Genomic DNA, 23946 nt, shown 5'->3' with positions numbered 1-23946 from the left:
GCAGCACAGTCCAACCCCCCTTCCCTTAGCCTGGGGTGCTGTGTGTGTTGAAATACAGTGGTACCTCAGGTTAAGTACCGTATTTTTCGCTCTATAAGATGCACCGGATCATAAGACGCAGCTAGTTTTTGGAGGAGGAAAACAAGGGGGGGAAATTCTGAATCTCAGAAGCCAGAACAACAAGAGGGATCGCTGCGCAGCGAAAGCAGCGATCCCTCTTGCTGTTCTGGCTTCTGGGATAGCTGCGCAGCCTGCATTCACTCCATAACACACACACACATTTCCCCTTACTTTTTAGGAGAGAAAAAGTGAGTCTTATAGAGCAAAAAATATGGTACTTAATTAGTTCCAGAGGTCCGTTCTTAACCTGAAACTGTTCTTAACCTGAAGCACCACTTTAGCTAATGGGGCCTCCCACTGCCACCGTGCCGCCGGAGCACGATTTTTGTTCTCATCCTGAAGCAAAGTTCTTAACCCGAGGTACTATTTCTGGGTTAGCGGAGTCTGTAACCTGAAGCGTCTGTAACCTGAAGCATATGTAACCCGAGGTACCACTGTAGGTGGTGGTATCCCTCTGCCAAGCCCTTCCAGCCTCTTGACTCTCCCTGAATAAAGGAATAGGTGTTAGCAGAAAGAAGTCCTGCAATGGGGTGATTTGAGGGAGGACAGGGTGGGCCTGAGGTGGCCCAGGATTTGCAGGATCCCAGTTTCACAGCTGCCATACAATGGCATCCGGCCCAATCTAACTGATTGGGTACAGATCAGGCCTGATCGTCCTGCACCTTCTATTGCAGCCACTGTGAGCAAAAGGGCTACAGATGTGGCAGTGGTCCAACTGCCCCACCACCCCCTGTTGGTGGCAGGTAGGAGTTAGGGTTGCACCCTGATTCGTGCTCAGAATCCACCCATTGAAATCCGTGATTTTCAAAGCAACCTAACACGGGGAGCACATTAAAATATTTCTGCGAGCCTAGGGATGTGGACAAGGGGCCACATTTGGCTGATTGCATCATTTGGTTAGGTAAACTACAGGTGATACATCACCACTGGATCCAAACAGTTAGTCAACTGCCTCTTGATACAGGATCTTTTAGGGAATGTTTTGAATATTCAAAATGAACAGACATTTCCACTTTCCAGGAAAGGTTGATGCAGTCCAGGTGTCTGTGCACAAAGGACAGGCTGTGTGTGTGGTATGAGTCAGAAACAAAGAGACAGGGAGCTGAGCAGGGATCTGTAAGGGTTTGGCTGGAATCTTATATGGGTGCAATGTCCAGTTGTTTGTCTACAGAGGTGGGTACGCTTTGCCTCTACCTATCATAGAATCATAGAGTTGGAAGAGACCACAAGGGCCATATACCTATAGTCAACCTGTCTATTTGAAAGTAAGTAAGTACTGCAGACCTGGAATTTCTCATTGCTCACCAAAGAAGGGGTACGTAAGTATTCTTCAGGCCTGTGCCACCAACCCTCTGCTACCAAGCCTTCAACCCACTCAGTGCACCTCCCATTGGCCTCAGGGCCCCAACATCTGCGCCACCATGTCATCCTCTTTAGCCGGCAATGAAAGAGGATATCCCATGTCACAGAACGCATATAGCAGTACTATGTCAAAAAGCTGAAGAAGCTAAAGAGGCATCTTCAAAATGTGGCCTAACATAGTTTGGTTTGCCATATAAGAATTGAAATGTCTTTCGTCAGCTGCGTACGATGCAAGAGATGAATCTGCAGCAGCTACACTTGTGACCATCTTTACGGCCTAGCTCTCATGGAGGGCGTAAAGCGTCTGGTCTCTGCCACTTTAGACTGCTGGTCGGAGGTCGCAAGACCAAATGAGCTTCTGCCACAAGCCCAGCATCAAAGTAGCAGCCAGGATTCAACCAGCATGATGGACGTGAAGGAGCTGGATGAGCTGGTGGGATCTTAAGTCAGACCTGGGGGATCAGATGCAAAAAATAAAAATAAAAATGACAGGGCTCCTGCACCTCTAATTGTTGCATTAAAAATTCTGTTAAAATTGCAGGAGCCCTGCCATCTTTTACATCTGGTTATCCTATCTGCAATAGCCATACATTAGAGCAAAGAGCCACCAGGTGGGAAGCAGCAAAGAGGCGAGAGAATCTAGAGCAGGGGTCAGCAAACTTTTTCAGCAGGGGGCCAGTCCACAGCAAACTTTTTCAGCAGGGGGCCAGTCCCCTTGTGGGGGGCCAGACTATATTTTGAAAAATAATAATGAACAAATTCCTATGCCCCACAAATAACCCAGAGATGCATTTTAAATAAAAGGACACATTCTACTTATGTAAAAACACACTGGTTCCTGGACCATCCGCGTGCTAGATTTAGAAGGTTATTGGGCTGGATCTGGCCCCCGGGCCTTAGTTTGCCTACCCATGGTCTGACTATGTTTTCAAGGAACTCCATTTCTCAGCAAGGGTGTCATCCCTGGCATGGCAGCCTGGGGCAAGAGAGATGAAAGGCCTCAATTGGAACAACTCACTTCCCGTTATCTGTGCGTGATCCTGCAAGTGTTATGTCTGATCATCCTTATTTTCCAGGCCCTGGACATGCCTGCCTGCTTGCTACCCTTGCCTTTGTAAGTACTGGACTGGACTGTCTGGTTTGCTAATCCCAGTTTTCTCCAGCATCCAGTTGACTGACCAACCCTCCTTCCACCCTGGTTGTGTCTGAGTTCTGGCTTCCTCAAGACGGACAAACAAGCCCCCTGCCTAGAAAACTAGCTGTCAGGGATATTTATTCCCCCCCCCCAACACCCAAGCCCTCTTCATGTGAAAATCATGCATGCAGCTAACATGTGGAGCAGGGAGGGGATCAGGGTGATGCCCCGAATTTCATCCACCCATAGCCTCCACATGTTCAGCTACAGATGTGCATAGAGCCCTACAGACATACAGTTATTAACTGTATGTCTCACACTATTAAAGAGCAAATAATGTGTGTTTAAAAATATATATTAAAAAGTGAAACAAGTGAAAACAACTTTGGGGAAATGATTTTGGGCAGGAAAATGACTGAAAGGGGGAAAGGGTTAAGTGCACTTTCTCTTTCAGAATCTCAAACTCCCCAATCTGCTTTTCATTCTTTTAAATATCAGGGCTTTGTTGCTCATATTTCCATATAATGTAGTTTGCCAATCAAGCATTCATTTCCTCAGGCTTCCATCCAATATTCACATTGCCTTCTTTCGCCACCTCTTCCCAGTCCGACAGTCAGTTTCCATATTATCCCTATTTGGGCATTCTCCCTCTCACAATTAACAAACATGTAAGCAGAGGGGGCGAGAGCGGAGGCAGCACCCGCCGGCCCTGATGTGTGCAGAAACATCATGTCCCTGCTACTCACACTGGAAGGACACACCTGCTGTACGGCACACAGGCTCTCTGTGATTTACAACCTTGTGATTTACAATCCTGTTAGTCATATGAGGGAGGACACCCACATAGGGCTTTGCTTTACAGTTTTCTGCTGACTCTTTAGAGGAAACAGACCAGGAATAATGACTTTGGCCGTGCACTGAAACAGCTCAGATGTGAAAGTGAGCATATGGAAACCACATGGTTGACTTAATCACATGCCACTCAGTGCACAATCCACCCAGAGATTTGGGATAACAGGTTACCATCAGTCTACCTAAGAAGAGGATCATATGGCTCGTGATTACATGTTCACCACCACATTTCACAGACGAAAAAAGGTTAGCCATGTATGCCTGTAACATCCCTGTGTCCAAACCACCACTTAACTCCGCACACCTAGCTATGAATTGCTGAATGTTCTTCCCTGTATTTATTGATTCTGAAATAACCCATATTTTGCTGGATTCTGAAGCATAACAGTTTCCTTTTATTTAAAAAACCCAACCACCTAGGAATTTTCAATTGCCTATTTAATCACAAAGCAGATCCGGTTGTATTGATTGCAGAATGGCAGCGACACCCAACACATTTACTACCTCAATTGCTAGTTATGGGGAGATCGAAGCAAAACGACCAAAAGCTGATGTGCCAGTGTGCATTCTAACAAAAGTTTTAACAGGGACCCCAAAAAACATCCCTGGAAAGGCAAAACAGAGACAAAAGAGACACCAGAATCAAGACAGCAGGGAAACAGGGGCCACTTCTGGAAAATCGGAACAGCTGGGTCATATGTAACTGTCCTATTAGCATTATTGTGAAAACCTCACTTGACCATTTTTTAATCCAAAACTAGAGACTGCTTCTTCTAACAGGAAGAGGCCATAGCTCAATGGCACATCACATGCTTTGCACACTGAAGACCCCAAATTCAATCCCAGGCATCTCCAGTCAGTGCTGGGGAGACTCCTGCCTCAAACATTGAAGAGCTGCTGCCAACCAGTGCAGGTAATTCTAAACTAGATAGATGGACCTATGGCAGCTTCCAAGTCAGATGTCGCTCAGAGGGAAATGATGTGAAGTAAGGCTAAGCCAAATGCTGTTTTGCATGTACAAGATGTTAGCACATGACGAGGTCTACAGAAAGAGAAATTAATGATTGCATTCCCCCCCACCCCCCGGAACAGGAAGAGCTTATTTGATGTGCTTTGTAGCAAAAAATAGCAGAGGGGAGGAAAAGCTCTTTGCTTCAGATTTAAAACAGAGGCTTTAAAGACGACGCAAGTGCTTTACTCTCAGCAGCCAGGAGCAAGCAGTTCATGTAAATACTTTTAACAGCATTAATGCAAAATCTGCGAAGGACGAAACAAGCATACAGGCAGAAAGATAATCCACAGTTTTCAGGGCTATAACTGGGAGTATGGGTGGAGGGAGCAACAGCATACACAAAGCAAGAGAAGAATGTAAGTAGAATTCAGGCATTCCTGGGACAATTTACCCTTTATTACTTAAATCTAACTTTGTTACTCTCCTGAATTTTAATCATGTTGCAGACTTTGGTGTTGAAAACACAAAACTGAAGCACATACTGTATGTGGCAAAAGGAAGATCATTCCAGACAGAAAAATCCTTGCCCTGGAGCTGAATTTTATAGGAATGTATCTCTCTCCCGTTACAAATTTATTGTGAAATCAGAGAAAATGAAATGCAGAAAGCAGAGAGAGTGATAATTAAGTTATTAACAGTAGCCATTCACAAAACAGTTGTTGGTGATAACACAGGCACCTTAGCATTTAATTAACACATGTAGTGCAATGGAAAAAAATCCTTCTCCAGTGTCAAGCCAAAAAAAGTACAACTGAGCCTTTTGATGAATTGTGATTCAGTGGTTTACCAGGGCAGTCTCTCTCTGAAGTTCCATTGTTCATTAGAATATAAGAGGATCTCTGCTGGATCAGACCAAAGACCCCTGTAGCACAGCATTTCTTTTCTCCCGGTCACCACCCCAATGCCTATGGGATGCAAGGACATGAGCCCAATAGCACTCAACCTGGTTGCGATCCCAAGCGACTGGTATTCAGAAGCACATTACTTCCACTACTGGGGGTAATATAGCCATCATGGTCAATGGCCATTGACAGCCTTACCCAAGATGAATCCATCTAATCCTCTTTTAAAGCCATCCACGTTGTGGGGGGCCAAGTCCATAGCTGTGTGAAGAAGCACTCTTCCTTTTGTCTGTCCGGAATCTCCCATCTTTCAGCTTAATTGGCTGAAGCCTGGTTTTAGTATTACGAGAAAGGGAGAAGAACCTCTCTCTAGTGACTCTCTTCATACCATGGATAATCTTATAACCTCTTCCATGTCCCTTCTTACTTGCGTTTCCTCCCCCCCCCCCCCCGAACTAATAGAGATGCTCTATCTTCAGGATCCTTTTGGTTGCCCTTTGAGAATGGTGGCTTGAAAGGAAATCACAGGCTGCATTCACACAGCAGTTTATTCTATCTCCCTGACTTTCCCCCAATTGTTAATTTCCACATGGTATTTGAGCCCACATGATGTAAACACCACTTCCAGATGGATGCCAACCGCTCCCCCCTCAAAAAAACCCCCCAACCCAATAGTGCAACTTTAGCGCTCATTTCCGTGCTATTTGCAAATGGACTTTTTCTGGAAGCAAATAAAGAGCACTAAACTTGTGCTACATTTCTGGAAGGACTTTTTACCAGTGTTAGAAACTGAGATATGAAAGCTAGGCGCTAAATGACACCACAACGGAATGTCTAAGCACACTTTTTTTTTTTAACAAGAATACAAAGCTGATAATGAATGAACTGCAGCTAAAATATTATGTTAATTTTTCACATGGTCTAGTCCAAGCATAGGCAGACTCCGGCCCTCCAGATGTTTAGGACTACCATTCCCATCATCCCTAGCTAACAGGACCAGTGGTCAGGGATGGTGGGAATTGTAGTCCCAAACATCTGGAGGGCCGGAGTTTGCCTATGCCTGATCTAGTCCTTCCACTGCCCACCCCCTACCACTCTTTAGGGTCTCTTCTCCAGTTTTCAAAGAGTAGCAGGAAGTGGGAAGGCATAAAAAGGTCCTCCTTTCCTTCCACTCTGCAGTTTTAATCTGAAATCTTAGACTAGTACTGCGCCCAGAGCTCAGAAACTGCTCGCTCTAATGAAATTCCTTGTCACAAAATGCACCTAGAACAAGGGGAGTTTCGAACACTGGTTTTTACATTGTGCAAAATATAATGGAAAAATTAAAAGTTAGGGAAATGGAATTAGCTATCATGTGAATGCAGCCGCAGAGTGATCTAGGATGCTAAAATGTTTCCCCTCCAGTTTTCAGAACCTCCCATTTCTGATGCTATATTTTTATTTGTTTGTCTTCAATGCTCCTAAGAGTAGTTTACAAAATATTAAAAATTACACTGCAACACATTAAAATGGCCTGGAATCCACATAACACCACATGGGTAACACCTCTTCCCATTCCAGACCACCTGTGCCTCAAGATCTTCCACAGAGCCCCTTCTCAAAGTACTTTCTCTAACAAAGGTACATTATGTAGTCACAAAAGAAAAGGGGCTGTGGGTCAGTTACAGAGCACATGCCTTGCATGCAAAAGGTCCCGGTTTCATTTCTTACTATCTTTGAATACAGCTGGGAAGGACTCCAGCCCCAGACCTGTTATCTGTCACTATAAAAGAATATAGGGCTAGATCATGGGTAGGCAAACTAAGGCCCGGGGGCCAGATCCGGCCCAATCGCCTTCTCAATCTGGCCCGTGGATGGTCCAGGAATCAGCGTGTTTTTACATGAGTAGAATGTGTCCTTTCATTTAAAACGCATCTCTGGGTTATTTGTGGGACATAGGAATTCGTTTATATTTCCCCCCCCCCCAAAAAAATATAGCCTGCCCCCCACAAGGTCTGAGGGACAGTGGACCGGCCCCCTGCTGAAAAAGTTTGCTGACCCATGGGCTAGATGGACCAATGGCCTGATGAAGGCTACTCCCGGACAGGGGCTTAATGTCGCAAATGGGTAATTTGGATTCCTGATAAGATTAACTTTTGATGCTGACGTCATGTGAACATTGCAAAAAGAAGAAGAAAAGAAACACCTTCATGCATGAACACATCCCGTCATTAGTACACCTTTGAAAGTACTCTCAGCAGATACCTTGAGAGTTCCCTTCTCCCCGCATAGGATCAGGAATAGCTCACATTTCTGACCATTAGGTATGCTGTCACTAGCCCTTCCCAGAGGGCTCTCAAGACAACAAAATATTTATATTAGTCAGGGAGATGAGGAGCATCCAGCCTGCTCCTCTTCCTCTTCTGGGACACAAGGCAGCATACTTTCCTCCAATTCTCCCTAGACACAAATGTGCAGTGTGAGTTCAAGGGATCTAAGCACAGCAGGGAGAACACAATCTCCCATGAGCAGTCACAAATGCACAGCAAATCCCAGCAGCCTGTTTTAAGAGTGTTTATTAAGAGCACGGTTTTAAGAGAGCAAAGGGGGAAAGGCAGAACAGTGCATGAAAGCAAATAAACTTTTCAAGTTTACCTGCCCTCTGCAGCTGCTTTTACACACACACTCATAAGTCACACAACATCCTGGATGATCAGAGGGATGAGGGATGGGTGAAGAAATGCTGGCAACATTCCATTTTTCAGTGCTCTTGACCCAGATAATTGACAGGTGGCTCTGAGCAGCTAATCACAGTATAAAAGCACACACAAAGCAGTATAAATGCATCAGCAGAATTAAAAGTAAACACTAAAACTCAAATTACAGCACCAAGGAAATGTAGATATTATTAAAAAGTCTGAGAAAATACCTGGCACCCTGCAAGCCTCTCGCGGGGAAAGCATTTCACAGACTGATGCCACTAGCTGGGAGACTCTTTTACCTGTAGCCTTCAATGCTTAAGGGGTAGGTTGTTTATTTCTTATTACTGTTTTAAGCCTGGGAGGTTGGATTGGATGAAGACCAGGGTCCTTCCAACTCATTTATTCTGATTCTAAACATAGGATGCTGCCTTATATTAAGGCAGGCCACTGGTCCACCTGGCTCAGTGTTGTCTACTATGCCAACTGGCAGCTTTCTAGGATTTTAGACTAGGAATCTGTCCCGGGCCTACCTGGAGATTGAACTTTTGGCTTTCTGCTTGCTTCCGAAAGATTGGAGCTGATAAAATTGGGGCTTGGAAGGAAAAGGTTAATGGGCATGTTGTAAACAAAATCTGCCCTTCTTCCCTTATGGGGTACACAAGAGCCCTTATAGAGTCCTTTGTAGGGTCTCCATCGGTAGGAGAAAATAACAGAGGCCAACCAGAGACTATTGAGAAGCAAAGCAGCTAGTAATCCTGAGCTTTATTAAACTGTTGCAACAGGGTGCTCCCCCCACACGCAGGAGAGGAGGAGGAGGACCAGGAACCGTGTGCACTTGCCCTTATACTGTACGTATAGCCATTTTGAAATTCCCTGCCCTGGAGCTGAAGACCACTCATCTATACATAATACATACATCACAGAAGGGGTGTAGCCCAAGACCCCACAAACATCATACCTACATCACAGAAAAGGCAGTCTGCAACAGAAATTTGAATGTTGTTTTTTCCTGTCTGGCAGGTTATCTGATAATGCCTTTCCTGGTAGTCTGGCCATTCCTTTGAGATGGTAATTACTTAATTCCTGAGACAATGGGAAGGTTTTTTCACCTCCTCCCTCCTTGAGGAGAAACCATTTGGTCAGTTTGGGAGTCAAAATGGTTTGAGGACTGTCTTCCTGTTCTGCTTCACACATGTGGTTTATATATTTATGTATGTGTTTGCTTGGTACGTTTATGAACATTTATTATATATCTAAGACCTTAAAATTCTTATAACAGGCAAAACCAGCCCCCTCCATTGGGTTTGCATGGCAGCCATTTTGGGCGCCATGATCTCACTTCATCTCATGTGGGTCATGTGATGAATCCCCACAAAGCGGCATCCCGTTTATTGCCTTGATATGCTGAAAGGTATATGATCAGACATCAGACTTGCAATCTTTTTTTTTTTTAAAGCCCTGCCACTGTGCTTTATGCAAACCAATGTATGTATTTATTATTTAACAAAATTTATAGATTGCTCCAAGCAGTTTACGATAATGAGAGAGGAAATGCTTTTGAGGCATAAAGATAAAACAAGAAAGATCTCACCTGCATCCTGTGTCTTGGTAGCAGAAGCTGTGGAGTGAGGTCTTACCACTTGCTAATCACCACACTTTGCAAAATGGTTGCTCTTAAAGGCACAGGGCTGAGGCTGTAACAGAAAGATGACAACCCTTAAACTACAGACATTCCTCCTGGAATTAACTGAATTTATTTTTTGCTTTCGTTAAAAAATAAAAAAGCCAAGCCAAACTGGATTGCATACTCTTGAGTTTATTTCTTGCTAAGAAAGAATACACTTCAAAAACTTTTTAGCGGGGGCTTTAAAAAAGATATCTATATCTATCTGTCTATACATCTGTCTATATGTTTGTTCTGTATTTGACAGTGTACATCACAAACATTCTTCCTGAGAATATTGAGGCAGGAGAAGCCAGCTGATCTTGTAGAAACAAGCAAAGAAAAAGAGCAGTCATTTTTGACCCCTGGCCAATCTGCTTTGTATATACTAAATCAACAAACTGGACAAGTACTTTCATGGTTTTTCCCTTTTAGGTACCTTAACTGGCCGCATCTAATCTAGATGCGCATTTCCAACGACTATTAAATTCTTTGCTAAGACTTTCTAAAAGCTGGAGCAGACACAAGGCTATCTCACAAGCAATAAATGCTGCCAGGCCTTAGCAACAGCAGTTTATATAGGTGTTTTGGATACCATCCAAAGATTACATCAAAACCGCTCTGCTTATTGAGTGATTGAGAAGGTGCTAATCACTATATTTATATATATATCAAGCAGCCTGTGGTTTTTCCAATGGTTGTAAAATTAAAAAGAAAAGAAAAACCCATGTATTCTTTGAATCTGAACTTCAGGACATTCGTTATCAGCTAATATGTTTGGTGCAGTGCATTGTACACTGACTGGCAGTGGCTCTCCAGGGTGTTTTGAAAGGAGTCTTACTCAGAATTATTGGGAGATGCCAGGGATTGAACCAGGGATCTTTTGCATGCGGAGCATGCACTATTCAGTGGTACCTCTGGTTAAGAACTTAATTCGTTCCGGAGGTCCGTTCTTAACCTGAAACTGTTCTTAACCTGAGGTCCACTTTAGCTAATGGGGGCCTCCCGCTGCCGCCGCACCACCACCGCACGATTTCTGTTCTCATCCCGAAGCAAAGTTCTTAACCCAAGGTACTACTTCTGGGTTGGTGGAGTCTGTAACCTGAAGCGTTTGTAACCCGAGGTACCACTGTACTACCATTGAGCTATGGTCCTTCCCCAAAGGTCAAGCATGACACTGTTCTTTGATACAAAGAGACACACGTTATCTTAGCTGGTGAAGTGAGGGAGGAAAATGGGTTTGAAGGAAATAGGATGGTTTTAAAGTGGGAGAAAGAAAGTGGGTTGATGAGGCTAGACTGTCCCCAACTCCTGCTGCGCCATGGTTGAAACAAGCCTGAACTGAAATTGATGTTTCATCTGAACCCAGGGCCCATGGTTTGTTTCCTCCAGACAAATCACAACCAGCAACCAAGGTTTGTTCTTGCTTTGTTTTGGGGAGGCAAATCAAAACCTGGATTCAGATTACACAATATGCCAAACTCTGGCATGTTTCATCAACAGTGCAGCTGCAGAGCGAGGAGAAGCAGAAAAAGATCACTGCGTAATCTTTTGTCAGGGTGCACTGTGCTGCTTGTTCACATTAAAACCATCATTTGTTTGAAACTGGTTTATTGTGGCATGCACATTGGACCAGTGTATGCATTCTGAAGCACTTTGTGCACCGTAAATGTGAAATACAAATGCTAAGTGCTTCTATATATTTTTCTCTTTTTTTTTTCTAGCACACTGCCAGCTTTGTACTTTTTTATATTTTGTTTGGCTTTGGGCTACAGCGGGCAACCTTTCTTCCTGGTGTACACAGTTCCTTTGCTGAGAATGAATGAAATGGCTTGCAGCGCTTTCCCTTCTCTGTCTCTTCCCTCTGAAAAAGGCACCTCAACGCCTCTGCCTTTCATCTGTCAGCACAATGCAGACCCCAGTCTGGAGTATTTAAAAGGGACCCATCAGAATATTTCCTTGCAGGTTATTAGGGAACTATGTATTGACAGAGATGACAATGGGAACATTTTACTCTCTGCCAATCCACCAGGCACAGGCAAGGTGGCAGACCCTCATCATAGAGTGACAATTAGCTCCCTTTGAAAGAGTTCTCTTGCAGATGAAGTAAGGAGAGATGAGTCAGCCTGAGAATGCAGAAGTGTTTCACTGGAGATGAAAATAAGCCTGCTGTTCTGGGAGGGCCATCTTTCATCTGTTAGCGACTGATGGATATTTCAAAGATTGACGAGCTGCTCTGGGGTGATTTTAATAAGAGAATATGCATATCTACAGTGGAGACTTTAAGTGGTTTAATACAAGGGCTGCACTGCATTCCCTTATGGCTAACTTTCCTGGGGCTGCATGCCAGCAATGTGCAGGAGGAGCCAATGCAAAATGGGTGGCACTGTGGGTTAAATAACAGAGCCTAGGACTTGCCGACCAGAAGGTCGGTGGTTCGAATCCCCGTGACGGGGTGAGTTCCAGTTGCTTGGTCCCTGCTCCTGCCAACCTAGCAGTTCGAAAGCACGTCAAAGTGCAAGTAGATAAATAGGTACCGCTCCAGTGGGAAGGTAAACGGCGTTTCTGTGCACTGCTCTGGTTCGTCAGAAGCGGCTTAGTCATGCTGGCCACATGATCCGGAAGCTGTACGCCGGTTCCCTCAGCCAGTAAAGCGAGATGAGCGGCGCAACCCCAGAGTCGGCCATGACTGGACCTAATGGTCAGGGGTCCCTTTACCTTTATGCCCTGCACACAACATCCACATGCACCCATTCAGATAGATGGAAGATAAGCCTTTTAAAGCCATCCAAGTTGATGACCATCACTACTTCCTGTGGGAGGGAATTCCAGAGTTGTTTTATTATTATTATTATTATTATTATTATTATTATTATTATTTCAATTTATATACCACCCTTCATCAAAAGATATCAAGGCAGTGTACAACTTTTAAAACAATTCAGATCAAAGCTAGTTTTTTGAGGGTGGGGTGCAGGACAGTACAAGAAATAACATTATAGCTATGGATTGCAGCTAATGTTATTTATACACCACTTCACAAACCAGTGATGGGAGTGCAATGCATTCAGAGTAAATGGGTGTATATACACAGCCTATGTCCAGTCTTTATTGAGCATGCATTCTGATTTGTTTACTGGGTGGTTCTATGACAATGAGCTTAGAATCACAGAATTGTAGACTTGAAAGGGAGCACAAAGGGTTATCTAGCCCAACCCTGTGAAATGCAGAAAGCTTTTGCCTGACGTGGGGCTCAAACTCGCAACCCTGAGGCTAAGAGTCTTGTGTTCTACCGATTGAGCTACCCACACCTGCCTGTGGGAAGCTTGCAAGCAGAAACTTCTAAAAGACTCCAACTGCAAAGCAATTTGAAAGCTGAAATATAATTACAGAACTAAAATTGAATTTCATATCCTGAAATACTTGCAGGGTGTTTACACATCTCCCCATTAATCAGTCATTCATCCCACACTTTTCCTATCACTTTCCAAACTGCAAAAAAAAGTCTTTTAAAAAAAGTGGGTTCATTTTTGTGCTAAGGCAACAGAGCACTTTAATCCACTTTAAACATTAAATCCTAAAGTTGTGGAATGTGCTTGAATCCCTCTTGCAAAATACTGACAGTCTGGAGGCACCCTCATAACTTTTAGTGGTTGGGGGGGAAGTACTTCCCTTTGTCAGCTCAGAACCTACTGCCAAACAGCTCTCCACTGGATCTGAACATGAGAGAGAGCTATCATTGACTTGAGCATTCATTTTAGAAAGAATAAGAGTGCCTCTTTGCCGAACTAGCCTGTTAATATTTCCACAGTATGGTAATTAAGAAAATATGTGACAGGTTGTTCTGGTTTCTAATAGGAGACTAGAATGTGACCTTCTGTTCCAAAGTTCCCCACTTTATCACTTCCTTCTCCAAAATATCTGGTTTCACTCCGGTTAACTAAGAACTCTTTCTGCCCAGTTGAATACCAAAGACAGTCTCCAGTCTGCAGGACTGGTTTAACAAGGGCTGCTTTTCGCAGTTGGCTGTAAGCCAGGGGGATTCTTTTGCAAGTAGCTCACATGATTAAAAATCAAACCAAGGAAAGGGTGCATCGTATATGTGTCTACTCATAATAATGTTTGATGAGAAACCCAGACAAGCTCATTACACCATAGATCTTCAGTGAGATTTGGAAGGGTACTGTAAACATCAGAGAGAGATTGTGTGCATTATCTGATTAACTACATTAACAGAGATTGCATGAATTAACTTTTTACAGCTTAACATATCCCCAGCTCTCAGCATCTGAAAATATTTGCCACAGTTGTATCTCACCCTTTCTCCAAGGACAAAAGAGCCCTGTTTTAGCCTGTGAGATTGGTTAGGTTGAGAGCCGGCCTCACCACAGCTAAGCAGGGTTTGTTTATTTTTTAAATGCTTTTAAACCTTTTCTCTCAGGAGCTCATGGCAATGTTCATGCAATGTTCTCCCCTGCTCCCATCATTACAACAACTCTGTGAACCTGGATTGCCCATTTATCTCTGGATGTTGCTAAACTACAACTTCCATCATTCTAGTTACAGGTAGAGCTGTGTTGGTCTGCTGTAGTCAAAACAAACTAAAAAAATTCCTTCTAGTAGCACCTTAGAGACCAACTAAGTTTGTTATTGGTATGAGCTTTCATGTGCATCTGAAGAAGTGTGCATGCACACGAAAGCTCATACCAATAACAAACTTAGTTGGTCTCTAAGGTGCTACTGGAAGGTATTTTTTTAGTTTGTTTCAACTTCCATCATGTTGACATGTCCACAGAATGGAAGACGGTTTGCTCTTTGGGGAGCTGGCTTCTGGCACCAGGTCCATTGGCAGACCAACTCTACGTTGCAAAGATGTCTGCAAACAAGACATGAAGGCTGGCAACATTAGCCATGCTATGTGGGAAGCCCTTGGAACCGGCTGCAGTGCCTAAGACAGACAGTCAGGTCATGCTTCCATAGCAGTGACCAGAAGAGGAACGACCGCTGGGAGGAGCACAGAGAGAAGAAAGGCCATGGTGCATCTGCAGCGGCACAACCAGACGTCTTCATCTGCCCCAGCTGCAACAAAACATGTCTCTCCTGTATCAGTACCTACAGCCACAGCAGTTGCTGTAACTCTCCAGCCAAAGGTGCACTCCTCTTTTGTCTCCTAAGACAGACGGATGCCAACAGTGACAACTTCCATCATCAACCACCATTGGCCATGCTGGCTGGGCTGATGGCATCTGAAGTGTAACATGTGTCTCCTAATGCTGCTCTGCATTTTAACTCGGGTGGCTAATCACAGGCCTGAGAGCCAAATGTGGATGTTTTCTGTCTGGTTCTCAGGACTCTCCCTCTCACCGGCCTTGCTTCACACAGTCCTTGGGTGTTTATGCCTGGCTGGAATATGTCCTTGAGTTCTGGTACTGCTTCTCGCTTGTCTTAGAGGGAGGATACAGAGAGTGGGAGGTGTGGGCATGTATAGTGAAGCCCTGACTAGGGAAGTTTTTAATGTTTGATGTTTTATTGTGTTTTTACTATTTTGCTGGGAGCCGCCCAGAGTGGCTGGGGCAACACAGTCAGGTGGGCAGCATATAAATTATAAAATTATTATTATTATTATTATTATTTGCTTCTGTTGTTCTGCCAGTTTTGGCTGCTGGCCCTGCTCACCATTGGCACATGACCCTTCAGTGGTTGCCCAGAAGGCATTGCAAAAGGCAAGCCACACCTGTTCTAGTAGCTTCACCACTCAGGCTCTCTCTGTTGCTAAAAATGATGGGTAAATTCCACACATATCCAATCCTCCCCTCCAGGGTAAAACAAAGCCTAAGTGTGCATAACACAGGCAGCAATAAAGGTCACTGGGCGACCTTGGGCCAGTCATGCACTCTCGGCTTAACTTACCTCACAGGGTTGTGGTGAGAATACAACGGGGAGGAGAACTCTGTACACCACCTTGCGTTCCTTTGACGACAAAAGGCAGAATATAAACATAATTAAATTTTTAAAATATTTTCTCTTACTGCTACCACTGCTTCTCTTTCCTCTCTCAAATTTCTGATTGCTTGCTCCTAGGGGCAAGTGTCCTGCTTTGTGGGGGGAAACCTCCATATGTACTGAAGGCACTATAGGAAGTCAACCATTCAGACTCCACTCGCCATTTGAGATTGTACAGCCTGGCTGGGCTCAAGCTGAGATTTCTGCATTGCAGGGGGTTGGACTAGATGACCCCCAGGACCCCTTCCAACTCTGCAATTCTATGATTCTGTAAGGAGAGCATTTCCAAAAATGCAGAGCTGGTATAGGCTGCTTCCCATGACACTTGTTTTACTATTTAAAGACAATATTGAGCGTTTCTCCTTCAAGAATCTAGGAAGTCGCTGCTGTGACAGCTGTGGAGGATTTGTTCTCATTGGGAAATTGATTGGTGGAGGAAGGGACAACAGATTTAATTATGCAGGGACAATTTCTAGCTATCTATCTAAGTACCCAGACGCAAACAAGGCCACCCAGAACTTCCTATGTCCGGATCCTCTTTCTCTTTGATCCCCATTGAGTAAACTATCAGGCATGCTTGTCCTCAATCCATAGCCCATCAAAAGTGCCCTGGTTTTGTAAAACACCCCTGATTTCTCAAACTAATGGCAAGTCATTGAAGAAAGGGCTTGCTAAAGGAAGACAGCACAGCAGGAAGCAAAGCGCAAGCAATGAGCCATTCCTCATGGCATTGCCAGGACTGGGAATAATAGAAATGGAGCTGCTCTAGCAAGATGTAGCTATATTCAGCACGTCCATGTTAGGCACTGGTGTGTGAAAAAACGGACAAGTTGATGTTTACTTCCTTTACATAAACAACTTAATTTTTATCAAATTTCCTTCTTGTGTTAGGGACAGGACTAAACTCTGGACTGTAACCCCTTGGAGGCCCATGGGGGGTCGGTCCCATAGCTCAGTCCACCCTCTGTGAATTTTCAGTTTTCATTTAGAAAACAAAAAGAAAACTTCTGTCTCTTGGCTTTTTTGTTGTGCCTAAACTTGCTCACAGTATTTTTCCCAGTGAGTACAAATGAGGCAGTGTGATTACTCACAAAGCGCTAGGTCCTTATTCTTAACTTTTAGGACATTTGACATTATTTTATTTAATGTTTAATACCATATAAACCTTCCTTTATTTGGGTTCTGGCTGTTCAGCATCAGTTCCCAACCTCATCAGGCTTGTCAGGCAACAGAAGGACTCTGATCAGTTGAATCTGAGAGCTGCCATTTAAATTTCCCACGATGCCTTGGGAAAAGCTGTATCGTGGGCAGGTCTCACAACTCACCAAGGGCCATCATGGCCTGGAGAAGCATTGTGAGGAATCCTTTCATGTTACAGAGGATTCTAGGAATTGGGAAGTACAGTGGTACCTCAGGTTAAGAACTTAATTCGTTCTGGAGGTCTGTTCTTAACCTGAAACCGTTCTTAACCTGAGGTACCACTTTAGCTAATGGGGCCTCCCGCTGCTGCCGTGCCGCCGCTGCGCAATTTCTGTTCTTATCCTGAGGTAAATTTCTTAACCCGAGGTACAGTGGTACCTCGGGTTACATACGCTTCAGGTTACATATGCTTCAGTTACAGACTCTGCTAACCCAGAAATAGTACCTCAGGTTAAGAACTTTGCTTCAGGATGAGAACAGAAATCGTGCTCCGGCGGCGCGGCGGCAGCAGGAGGCCCCATTAGCTAAAGTGGTGTTTCAGGTTAAGAACAGTTTCAGGTTAAGAATGGACCTCCGGAATGAATTAAGTACTTAACCCGAGGTACCACTGTATTTCTGGGTTAGCGGAGTCTGTAACCTGAAGCGTCTGTAACCCGAGGTACCACTGTACTGTAACAAAGTGCATAATGGGGCCTGAACAGACAGGCTGGGCCTTATTGTTGCTTTATATGCCTTGCACCCAACACTTCCCTGCACAGGAGATGAGTCAGGCCTGGTGAGCAGCTTTGACCTGTGTTCTTGGCCTTATCACTGCATGGAGTCAAAGCAGTGTTTGCTGTACTATTATCTCCTTCATTTTCACAATGTGGAGATATGGGGTGTCAGTCGTGGTCAACAGGAGGTTTATCTATGGCTTGACGAGTCAGTGTTATGTTGACCTTCTATCTGTTGTAGCTTGACTACAGAGACATGGGCTATCAACAAGCACACTCCTCGTCAACATTTCTGCACAATTCAACCTTTTTACCCCACAAGCAGGCAGACAACCCACACCAGCCAGCACAGCAAAACAGTTTGCCTAGGAAATCCTCATGTATCTTGAAATTTGGTTTGGATAGGAGGCTTGAGTCCACTGAGCCAGCTGATGTGAGGAGTTTTCTGGAGATGGGAGTGTATTATATTTGGTAGCCCAAAACCTAGTTTAGAATTTGCACCCCACCCCTCAGTTCCTTCTTTGCAATGGTCAAGAGCATTGTGAAACAACAAACACGCCAAGCCTAGCTGTTTGGATTGGAGAGAATTCTTGCGGATCTTGAAGGAAACTGTTTCTCAGTCAAGGAAGCTCATTAGACTGCCTAAAGCTCATTCTGCAGCCCAGGGACACATATGTATCAACTCCAGTTCTTTATTCAGGTTGCCCATTCAGCCTTGTTTTGAACTTTTATGGGAATAAGGAACTGGAAACGAGAACTCAGTTTTAGCCTGGCAGATATTCTCATGTGCTTTTTTGGATTGCAGCCTCAGCCCATGATAAAGTAGGAACAGTAGAATGATTTGTCTGGGTCTTAAAAAAAAGGTAAAAGGTAAAGGACCCCTGGATGGTTAAGTCCAGTCAAAGGTGACTATGGGGTTGTGGCGCTCATCTCGCTTTCAGGCCGAGGAAACCGGTGTTTGTCCACAGACAGCTTTCTGGGTCATGTGGCCATGACTAAACCGCTTCTGGCACAATGAAACTGTGACGGAAACCAGAACACACAGAAACACTGTTTACCTTCCCGCCGCAGCGGTACCTATTTATCTACTTGCACTGGTGTGCTTTCAAACTGGTAGGTTGGCAGGAGCTGGGGCAGAGCAATGAGAGCTCACCCCGTCGCAGGGATTCGAACCACTGACCTTCCAATAGGAAAGCCCAAGTGGCTCAGAAAGCTCCCCTTCACCTTTTCTTTATCAAAATAGTGAGAGTGTGTGTGTGTGTATGATTATCAGTTGAAGCAACATTTCTGCAATAAACACCACTGTCAGGGAACTGCCATCGGAAGGAAGGGAGGTGAAAGGGCTCACACAGGTTGGGAGAGACTCAGCAGCTGAAGAGGGAACCAGTAGGGGGAGAGGAGCTGGGCTGAGGGAAAGGGAGCTGGAGGGATGGCTCAGAGACACTTCCAGCGAAAACAGTGGGGAGGTTTCAGGACCTCCTGTAGGGACACCCACTCCTCGCCGGAAACTGTCACGCAGAGAGTCCAGAAGACGTGTTTCCGTTAAGGAGCTTTTATGTTGGAAGCGATTCCGAAAGCAACCACTGTCGGAATCTGCCAGCGACTGACGGAGCCATGTTTAAGGGGCTCCGTTACAGACAGAGGTTTGCAAACTTGACCAAACTCTGAGGGACTTGGATTTTACACACAAGCAGCTCATCGTCCCATCACAACCACTTGCCTACTGGAGCTTTTTTTAACACCTATACAAATAGGACTGGGGCAGAATTGAGTAAAAGCTGAATCACTTAACCAACTGCATTTCACATTCATGTTTACATCCTTGTAGCCTCCTATTGCTTTAAGCTTTTGATTCCCTTGCTTGAAAGAATGCCCCTTGTGCCCCTGTGCCTTCCCAACCAGTGCATGTCCCCAGGATGCTCTAATGCCAGGGTTAAAGTGTTCCTGTAGTCACCACCCTGCTGGGGCTGGGTGGCCACACAGTTAATTGCAAATATCCTTTCCAGGCTGTGGAACGGGTTCAGCGCCTTGCAGTGACTCAACTTGTGGTGGAATGTAAGGCTGAGGATAGTTCCCCAAATATGTACTGTGTGTCTCATGAATAGCTTGGCCACACACAAGCTCATAAAACTTAGTAATAACAGATCACAGGGCTGTGTAAACTGCAAAATGTGAGTTTCATTAGATAAATACAATGGGAAGTTTGATTCAGGTCCAAAATGAGTTGGCAGTCTTTCCCATCTTCTGCCCACAGTGGACATTCAAGAATATTACCTGCTGAACAAGTGAAGGCATGTAGCCTTAGCAATGCTGTGGGTGCATGCTGCGATTCTACACAAGCACAAAAGTCATGTGGAACTTGGCAAGGAGTGCAAAACCCGAAGTTCTGAGAAATCTCAGTGGTTTTTTATTTTTTAAAAAAGAATGTTTCCAGCCTTTGTCACTGGAAGATGGGATTGAAATGGGTTTAGCAACATCTGATGAAATAGTCAAAACTAGAAGTGACTTCAGCAGGAATTCTAGACATTCAGGCCCAAGGCTGCCATCTTCTTGCCCTTTTCCTTAGTTATCAGAAGTGAGAAATCTCACAAGGTGGAGAATAAGTAAAATAGAGAACATGCCTCATTTGCACCATTTATATACATTCAGAACTCACTTATTATTCATTCAGTCACAAATTGGGTTTCCTTGGTGTGTAGTTTTAATTTCTTCACGGTGCACACAAATGCGGGTTGTTGTTGTTGTTTTACTACCGGCTCTGTGTTTCAGATGATGTATAAGCTTGACATTTTTGTTGTCCCCCCCCCCCTCTACTTCTTGCTGCATCACATAATCCTTAGATCTGTAGGCCCTTATCATACTGGGTAAAAGTTGCTAAACATACCACAGGCCATTATTGCGTTCAGCTCAGTTTACAACTTAATATTCACTGTAGTTGCCCAGCAACAATAGACTATTTTTAACATTTCCGTTAACATTCAAGCTCCAGCTTGACAAGATTTCCAAATAAGCGGAATGGAGGGCACCAATGTATGCATTCGTTGTGAGGGAGGGGGGAAATCATAACCCCTCACTGCATATGTAAGCAATCTAACAAACCCATTCGTGTCTAGCTAGGGTAAGAAACATCACATGCCAAGGCTAGACTCAAGAGTCTCCCAACTCTAACCATGTTTTAAAAAGTCAAAATCATATAACCGTAAGAAGAGTCCGGCTGGATCAGACAAAAAGGCCTCTCTAGCCTGGCATTCTGTTCTCGCAATGGCTAACCACAGGCCTCTGAGCAGCCTGCACTTTCCCCATGTGTGACTCCCAGCAACTGGGATTCAGAGACATACTGCCTTCAACACTGGAAGGATGCAAATCACTTACCCACCAACTTCCCTGTTTTAAGCAGGACACCCCAGAATCATAGAAGCCAATCCCAGCTTCTGTTCAATTCCTGGGTGTCCCATTTTTTTGGTCCGGCGCTCTGGTGTGAGTCCTTGCACCATGGGACCAAAAGACTCTCACTCTGGCACTCGTGAGCAGGGTCGTGCTGAAGATACAGCAGTCTGGCTGGCGCAACCCTCTGACAAACCCAGAGTACCAGTGCTGTGCTCTCTCGGCCCATGCCTTGCTCTCACCCCGAAAAAAGCGGGGCATGTGACCCGATGTGTGTCCCAATTTCAGGTAAGAAAAAGTTGGACAGTATGAAATCCTAATTACCTTATTCACCCTTTCTTTCCCATAATAGGAACTCAGAATCCATATATGGGAAAATCAGGAATAATTAAGAGACATGAATGAGAAACAAGAAACAGGAGGGTAGTAGGTAGTATGGTGGTTGTTTTTTTCCATTGCCAAGATGCAAACTAGGTTTAAAAGCAACGGGCACTTTTGTAATTCAGCACTGGCTAGGTTTCGCACCATTTTTACGGGGCTTTTTAACAAAGGCAGAAAGTATTTGCATCCAAAACTGCTCTGCTGGTTGCTAAGAGGTTGCTCTTTAGGGAAAGGAAATGTCCATACTACATTCCAGCAGCTCAAGAGTGGCTACTGCAAATAGCTGGTTTATCAGTAAAGAAAGAACAGTTTATAGAAAACAAGACAAACTCAATAAGCATGGACAAATTTGGACGTTTTTCTCTTCATAGTGTTTTGGAAGCAGTTCAGGTTTGGCTTTGGTCTAATCTTGGAGGATGTTTTTTTGGTTGTTTTTTTTCTGTTTGTTTTTCTTATTTTCCCTAATAATAAAATTATTTTGAAGACAATTTTTATTGTCTTCCCACACATTCCTGCTGGCTCTTCTCTGCTCATAGAAATCCTTACCCAGCACAAATAATATCCTCCCTTCTACCGACCAGAAAGCCTCCCAGAGTGGTTGGGGCAACCCAGTCAGATGGATGGGGTACAAACAATAAATTACTACTACTACTACTATTGGGAAGGGTCACCGAGCACCTGCTTTGTATGCAGATGGTATTGGGTTCAACCCCTGGCATCTCCAGGTAGGGCTGGGAATGTCCCTGGCCTGAAACCCTGGATAGTTGCTGCCAGTCAGGGCAGACAATACTACAGTCATACCTCGGGATGAATACGCTTCAGGTTGAGCATTTTCGGGTTGTGCTCCGCGGCGACTCGGAAGTAACAGAACGCGTTACTTCTGGATTTTGTCGCTCGCAGATGCGCTCAAAATGACGTCACACACATGTGCAGAAGTGGCAAAACACAACCCGCACAGACGCGTGTTACGTTTGCTTCAGGATGCGAACGGGGCTCCGGAATGGATCCCATTCGCATCCAGAGGTACCACTGTAATCTAGATGGACCACTGGTCTCAGTTGGTATAAGGAACTGTGTTCCTGTGGTCCCTTGTGAATTAGGAATGTTGTTGTTTAGTCGTTTAGTCGCGTCCGGCTCTTCGTGACCCCATGAGCCAGAGCACGCCAGGCACTCCTGTCTTTCACTGCCTCCCGCAGTTTGGTCAAACTCATGCTGGTAGTTTCGAGAACACTGTCCAACTATCTTGTCCTCTGTTGTCCCCTTCTCCTTGTGCCCTCCATCTTTCCCAACATCAGGGTCTTTTCCAGGGAGTCTTCTCTTCTTATGAGGTGGCCAAAGTATTGGAGCCTCAGCTTCAAGATCTGTCCTTCCAGTGAGCACTCAGGGCTGATTTCCTTAAGAATGGATAGGTTTGATCTTCTTGCAGTCCATGGGACTCTCAAGAGTCTTCTCCAGCACCATAATTCAAAAGCATCAATTCTTCGGTGATCAGCTTTCTTTATGGTCCAGCTCTCAGTTCCATACATTACTACTCGGAAAACCATAGCTTTAACTATACGGACCTTTGTTGGCAAGGTGATGTCTCTGCTTTTTAGGATGCTGTCTAGGTTTGTCATCGCCTTTCTCCCAAGGAGCAGGCGTCTTTTAATTTTGTGACTGCTGTCCCCATCTGCCGTGATCATGGAGCCCAAGAAAGTAAAATCTATCACTGCCTCCATTTCTTCCCCTTCTATTTGCCAGGAGGTGATGGGCCCAGTGGCCATGATCTTCGGTTTTTTGATGTTGAGCTTCAGACCATATTTTGCGCTCTCCTCTTTCACCCTCATTAAAAGGTTCTTTAATTCCTCCTCACTTTCTGCCATCAAGGTTGTGTCATCTGCATATCTGAGGTTGTTGATATTTCTTCCGGCGATCTTAATTCCGGCTTGGGATTCATCCAGCCCAGCCTTTCGCATGATGAATTCTGCATATAAGTTAAATAAGCAGGGAGACAAGCCAGTCAGGGTAGACAATACTAATCTAGATGGACCACTGGTCTGAGTTGGTATAAGGAACTGTGTTCCTGTGGGCCCTTGTGAAGTAGGAATAAGGAACTGGAAACTAGCAACTGATGCCAGTCTCATCATGGGCACATAACATCAGAAGAGGCCTGCTGGATCAGGCCAAAGGCCCATCTAGTCCTGCATTCTGTACTGAGGGTGGCCCACTCTCCCGTGTGTGTGCCCCGGCGACTGTATGGCTCTCTATAAATGCCCAGCTTTTGGTGCCTGCTTGAGACTTTAAAACCAGAGGGACTGGCCGCGACATGGCAGGCTGCGGACATAGCCGGCTGACTTTATTCTTCTTGGTGGGTCACAAGTTGCAGAGTCCCGGAGTGGCTCCTGTGGATGTTTATTTGTCTGCATTTTGCAATGTGGGTCCACTTAATCCTGCCACTCCTTTAGGAGGCCCGGAGGTCTGCATTCCATTCTTTGCAGCGCAGATGATCTGACACACATCCTATTTGGAACGCCTTTTTTTTTTTGAAGAGAGTTTTCTCTGGCCACATGCCCAACCCTGCAAGTGCAGGATCAGGATCTCGTTTCATCAGTAGCTCTG

At 44.8% G+C, this 23946-nt stretch overlaps 1 long non-coding RNA gene across 1 annotated transcript; it reads right to left on the bottom strand.

Annotated features, from left to right (window-relative positions):
- Nucleotides 1-941: 941 nt before the first annotated feature.
- LOC308481548 lies at nt 942-18199 on the bottom strand. Its single transcript, XR_013988746.1, has 4 exons — nt 16879-18199; nt 15578-15637; nt 1361-1934; nt 942-1314 (listed from the first exon to the last, which is right to left on the bottom strand). It is a non-coding gene; the product is annotated as an uncharacterized lncRNA (long non-coding RNA).
- Nucleotides 18200-23946: the final 5747 nt, after the last annotated feature.

This window comes from Podarcis pityusensis (assembly GCF_964106645.2).
Source record: "Podarcis pityusensis genome assembly, chromosome: 7".
Taxonomy (NCBI): domain Eukaryota; kingdom Metazoa; phylum Chordata; class Lepidosauria; order Squamata; family Lacertidae; genus Podarcis; species Podarcis pityusensis.
This window is presented reverse-complemented; position numbering and strand designations above follow the sequence as displayed.